We start from the raw sequence: 6723 nt of genomic DNA on the forward strand, positions 1-6723 counted from the left end.
GTGCTTCAACTGTTTCCCTTTTTGCACTATTTACACTTGCTATTGATGATTCTAAAACAAGTATACTATAAAATTTTGACATCCATTGATCTAATTTACAAGAACTATATGACTCTTTTAAACTCATGACAAGGGAACAAGGGAAATCTCCAGGATGGGATGGTCTCTCTCCGGAATTTTACCTGCAGTTTTGGGCTGACCTCAGTCCAATAATATCAGAAAGGATACACACAGCTATTGATCAAGGGGGTTTCCATAGAGACGTAAATACTGCCATTATTTTTTTGTTACATAAGAAAGGGAAAGACCCTATTTTATGTTCTAGTTACAGACCCTTATCACTTAATAAATACATATATCAAATTATATGCTAAAGTGCTAGCCCGTCGACTTGAGACAGTTCTGCCAATATTAGTACATCCTGACCAAACAGGATTTGTGAAACACAGGCTATCATCTGACAATATCCGCCGCCTCCTTCATATTATTCATGGAGCATCCAATTTGCAGACACCATGTGCTGTGATGTCAGTCGATGCTGAAAAACCAATAACAATTTACAATACACATCACAGAATATCTTTATACGCCGATGATTTATTATGTTATATGGACCAAGTACCTACAACACTCCCAGTTGTTCTTGACATATTTACGAAATTTAGTGCAATATCTGGTTATAAGATCAACTTGACTAAGTCGTTATTACTACCTGTGAATGCAGCAATGACAGATCTGGACAGAAACACAGAAATTATGAAGAAGTTATGGGAGAATCCAAAAAGTTCATGTCATTGGCTGTAAGTTTAGGTAGCTTCAAACCTACAAAAAAGCTTTCCAATTCTTTTGTTGATGTGTCCAATTCAGACGTGTACAAGATCTTATAAAAGTGCTGAAATTCAAGATTAATTACGTGTGGATCATTAAGTAGGACTCCCTCATTGTTCATAATAATTGGAATATCGGCTAATCGTTCGTTCATCCGAATTTTACTTGCCAATAAAAAACTTGGACTGCTGCCATCTAAGTAACAGGATTTTCTCGCTCTATGCACTAGAAATTTACCTTGTTTTAGATTTAACGCATTTAACTCTGTTTCAATGTTAGATAATGTTTTTTGCCTGAATCAAATTGATTTTGCTGTTTAATTAAAGCTGATTGAATGGTCTCCAAGTCAGAAATAGTTTTGAGTTGTGCCTTATTTAGACCAGATGAAAATGCTATTGATTTATTATGAATATATCCCTTAGCTACACTCCACAAGAAGCGAATGTCCTTGACTGAATTCTTGTCCTTGAATTAAGTAGAATAAATTTGTGAAAGCCAGCTTTAAATTGGTCGCTATACTGTTTGTTCTGCAGCAATGTCAGATTAAATCATCTACTTAAGCCATCTACTGGCCCTTGTTGGGACATTGGGAAAGACGAACCTGCACAAATTTGCATGATGATCTGACATAGACATATAGTGAATTTCAGCTTTCTGTACAAAAGGAACCATTCCAGAGGAGACAAGAATATCTATCCTTGAGAATGTTTGGTGTCTTGCAGAAAATAAAGTATATTCTCTCCTTGCATGGTGCTGAAGTCTTCATATCGCCCCCCAATATTATTTGATAACCAGTCATTTTGGTAATAATTCTTGATAAGGAATTAAAAAAACAGGTTCGTAGGAGTTAGGTGCATAACAAGTAATAAGTGCAATCTTCTCACCAACGAAATTTCCTTTCAGATAGGCGATTCTCCCATCTTGGTCGTTCCCTTTATCAGCAATGTGGAACTTTAAGCTATTGCGCATGAGTATGATAATACCTTTAGCTTTATTATTAGCAGATGATGAGGCAACAACTCTATAGTTATTATTCTTAATTTTATATATATATTTTTCCATAACGTATTTCCTGAAGCATCGCAATATCTGCCCATTTTCTACTTATAATATCAAGAGAGCTGGAAATCTTCAGGTCAGTGTTAAGGCCTCGTAAGTTCCATGAAAGAGTAACTAATTTGGCCATAATACAGAAGAGTATAATTCACATTTTTTATTATGTGTCAGGATGTACATCTTACTCAATAAAATTGAACAGTTCACCTGGAGCCCACCCTCCTCCCCACTCTTATTTGCAGCCATAAACCATCCCATACCCCCCTCAGATCCCTGTCTCCCAAGAGAAGGGGAATATTTGTCATTATAACATAACACATTATATTTACTGGGCCCTTCTCTCTGACTCCCCTTACTGTGGGTTCAGACTGCATGCGTAAGCGCCGCGAAGCGTCAATTCTCGCGCGAGCAGGAGCCTGGCTGTTCACACCAGAAGCGCATTTCTCCGCGCCGGTCACCAAGCGATTCTGCTCTACAAGAGGAGAAAACCCCATGGAAACAGGCTGCAGCTGCTGACACTGTGCTCCAATAGCCACCAAAGCTTCATCTGTTCACTGCAGTCCTTGTAGAAACAATGCTGACAGCTCACTGTACTTTTCCACATCAGGGATGAACTTTATATTTTCCATCTTCTTAATTTCCCCCTTTCTTCACAAACTCCCTCATATCAAAGCTGTCACGTTTATTTGTTTGTTTTCTCAGCAAGAGTCGTGACTTGCGATCAGGCAATAATTAGGAAAGCCTAGGGGACCTAGATATCTCTCTCCCCCCTCTCTCTATATCTGTCTCTTTACATAATGACATAAAGGCCTAAATAAATTAAGTAGCCTATAAATAAACAAACCTAAACATGTATCCTTGTTTACTTTTGTGGTAACTCAATAACAGACGCAATTTTCAAAAGACAAGTGATAATTCAAAACCAGATAGATCATCATCCTACAATGTGTTGCATTTAAAACTTGCATCAGTGCAGATGGATTCATCAACAACAACAGTGAAGACCCTGGTAAGTTGATCATTTAATATATTTGTGCTTCTGTGGTGATATAATGGAGATATGGCCATCTATAGTGTTTTCTATGGTGTTTTCCTGTGAAATGCACGCCGCAGCTCGTGGAAAAAATAGACCAGACGCCGAAACTGGCGCTCCAGATCGCGAGCCGGCCGCGGTGCGGTAACATGGGCGCCGAAAGGAAACTCGCTGCACTTTGCGGCGCTTGCGCTTGCGGTCTGAACCCGCCGTTACTCTGCATCATGTTGCAAAGCTGTGGCATGGAAAAGCTTAACCTATCTGCCCTAACAAGTTACTCAATCAGTCAATAATATCATTGTTCACAGCAATGGAGAGTGGTAGTTGTTTTGTTCATACCAAAAGAAAACATAATGAAATAAAAATAAAGAAATAAAGCGGAAAAAAATTCACTTCTTTAGGACCACACTGAAGTGTCTCTTATATGCTGGTATAGATTGATGGTCTTTGAGGTAGTCCAGTATCACCTCAGAAAAAAAAAATATATAGCTATACAACAACAACAAACGAAGATAATTTCTGAAGAAAGACTCATCATTAATAATAATAATACTAAGGAAAAAGCCAAAAGGCTAAGCGGACATACCTTTGGAATTGTCTCTCATGATTGTAAATAATGGAATGGAATGGAATTCAGTCTAGGTCTGCATCTGCATGACAGTCGGCCCCGAGTCATATAAGCAGAGAGCGCATCTAGGATTCCAGCGTTGGCTTGATCTCATTCATATAGAAGTCTTTCGCTTCAGATGCCTGCGTAAAGGAATGTGTCTTCTTGTTGAAGGTGATCAGAAGCTTGGTTGGTTGCACGATTCCGTATCTCAAGTTGGTCTTGCGTAGTAGTGCTCTCACCTCGTTAAAAGAGGCGTACTGTTCCCGTTGTTCCGATGTCATGTCGGGGTAGATGCTTATCCTATGGCCGTGGTGCTGTGTGTGATCATGGTGCGCCTGTCATGTTCAGCTCGTCCGGTGCGGTGTGCAATATTAATTAGAGGAGACGGTCCAAGCGCGTCTTGGCCAAAAATCTCATAGAGTGTTTGTTCACAAACTGGGTTGGCTTGCCCTCTTCGATTCCCTTTGGCAGTCCGATTATTCTCAGATTAAATTTTCTACTATGACTCTCCAGAGCCAGAGTCTTTTCTTTCAATTTGCACACCTCCGTCTTGAGCCACTTGTTTTCCTCCTCCAAAGACTTTGCGGTCATTTCCATTGTTTGGCTGCAGCCCGAGTCTTTGATGTCATTAGGATGTTTAGTAAATCCGGCAAAGCTTACTTCAGAAACGATAGGGACACGGATATGAAGTTCGTACCTTGATAGGATATATTCTTTGTTTGGCGTTTTAATGGCGAAGTAAATTCGCAGAGGGCTGTGGCGAGAGCTTGGCGTGGTCACTCCGGAAGTCAGCCTATATACGGAAGTCAGCCTACATATGGGCAGTTTAGGTTTTAAGCACTGTTTCACTTCAGCTCCCATCCTGGTTACTCCTGACCCCGCTCTTCCATTCCAGTCAATGCCTCAGACGTGGGAGTGGGAGCTGTCCTCTCGCAGTGAACCTCCAAAGACCAGAAGCTTCACCCCTGTGCATTCTTCTCCTGCAAATACACAGAGAGGAACTACTACATTGGCAACTGGGAGCTGCTTGCGGTGAACGAGGCACCACAAGGTTCTGTTATTTCACCAGTCCTGTTCACCCTGTACACAGATGACTGCAGGAGTTCTGACCCAGAGATGCTTTACATTAAGTACTTGGATGTCGCTGTTATAATTGACACCACTAATTCCAACAATCGCATCACTAAGGAAATCAACAGCTTTGCTGGGTGTTGTGAAAACAACTACTTGGAACTAAACCCCAGACAATTGAGTGCGTTGAGGAGTATAAATATCTTGGCACCACCATCGACAACAAGCTCACCTTTAAGACCAATAGTGAGCTGATATTCTCCAAGTGCCAACAATGCCAGTTCTTCCTCAGGAAGATGAGAAAGTTTCAGGTCTAGCCATCAGTCCTCCAGGCTTTCTATGGATGCTTTGTGGAATCCATACTGACCTTTAATATCACAGCATGGTTTGGAGCAATCTCGGAACCCATCGTCTATCCATCTGACGACTATTAGACTCTGGGGGCAACGGCCAATATTCCGGGCTTTCGTGCACTGGTCATTGTTTACAGTCCGATTAGCAACTTGAGATGCGAGAATGGAGTTGGACGACGTCTCATATGCAGATATCTGTTTATAGAGATTAGCCGAAATGTCGCCTGGACCTAAAAAGCTTGTGAAACAATCCGGTCGTAGACGTCGTCACACAGGAAACAGGAAATGAATACAAAATCCACTTTATTTAAATATTCAACTCATAAGGCATGGGGAGCAAGATGAGGATGTGCTACCTGGAGGGCAGGTATCTTGCTCTTTACCCAGCAAATAGTGCTTAAAGTGCTTAGTAAAAGTTACCATGCTCAATAGTTCTTTTTTTGTTGTTGCATACTTTCGCTCTGGCTTAGTCAATGCCCGGCTAGCATATGCTATTACCCGTTCTAAGCCCCCTTCCTCCTGCGATAGCACAGCACCAATGCCCGAATCACTTGCATCTGTGTCTAAAATAAATGGCTTACTGGGGTCAGGATAGGCCATAGATGCAGACATCAAACCAAGTTTCAACTGTTCAAATGCATGTTGACATGCATCTGTCCATTTGAAGCGCCTCCCCTTCTGTCAGCTGGTGTAGGGTGCGGGCTATTTCAGCAAAATCTTTTACAAAGCGCCTATAATAGGATGCTAATAATATAATAGGCCATTCCCGAACACCCTGCATTGCACCTGGGTGGAAAAGAGATTACATTTACAGGGCTTAACATTCAAGTTAGCCTCACGCAACTTCAACAGTACTTCATCTAGACGCATCAGATGCTCCTGGAAGGTGCGGCCAAACACGATAATATCGTCCAAATACACTAGACAGGTAGTCCACTGTAAATCAGCCAGCACTACGTCCATTAACCTCTGAAATGTACTATGAGAGTTGCATAAACCAAAGCTCAGCATGTTAAATTCAAACAGCCCCTGGCGTGTAATGAATGCTGTCTTGTGCCTATCTTTGGGGTCTACTTCCACTTGCCAACATCCACTGGCTAAATCAAGAGTAGAGAACCAGCAAGTGTTGCATAGACTGTCCAGTGCATCATCAATTCTAGGAAGGGGATAAGCATCTTACCTAGTAAGATCATTTAGCTTGCAGTAACCTACACAAAAGCGGAGGCTACCATCGTGTTTCCTAACTAGAACAACTGGGGCGGCCCAAGGGCCACATGAAGGGTGGATGATGTCATTCTCCTGCATCTGTTTTATGTGTTCAGCCACCTCCTGTTGTAAATGAAGTGGGATACGCTGAGGGGGCAACTTAACAGGTTTGGAATCGCCAGTGTCAATCTGATGTAATGCAAGATGGGTCCTGCCTAGGTCTGAATCACCAGTGCTAAAAACAGATGATGGCGAGATAACAACTTTGACACAGCCACAACCTCCGATGGGTCCAGGCCTTTTTGGTCAATGCCAAACCGTGACAAAAGAGAATCAACTGACCAGGGCTGGGTGGGTTTTACCTGCTCACTACCTCTCTCCTCCCCATCATTCTCTACTTCAATGCCAGTGTGAAAAGTGCCCACTTTCATACCCGTTTTCAATAGCAGTTCATCGCCTGTGACATTAATCACACGGACTGGAAGGGTCCCCTTTTTTACCTGACAAACAACACGGGCTACCAAGACATTACAGTGATTGGGCAACGAGGAAGATGGCTCCAACAT

The sequence above is a fragment of the Centroberyx affinis genome, unplaced genomic scaffold (genome assembly GCF_046629955.1).
Source record: "Centroberyx affinis isolate AG114_WGS23_722 - 3 ecotype Tasmania unplaced genomic scaffold, CSIRO-AGI_Caff_v1 ptg001315l_1, whole genome shotgun sequence".
Lineage (NCBI taxonomy): Eukaryota > Metazoa > Chordata > Actinopteri > Beryciformes > Berycidae > Centroberyx > Centroberyx affinis.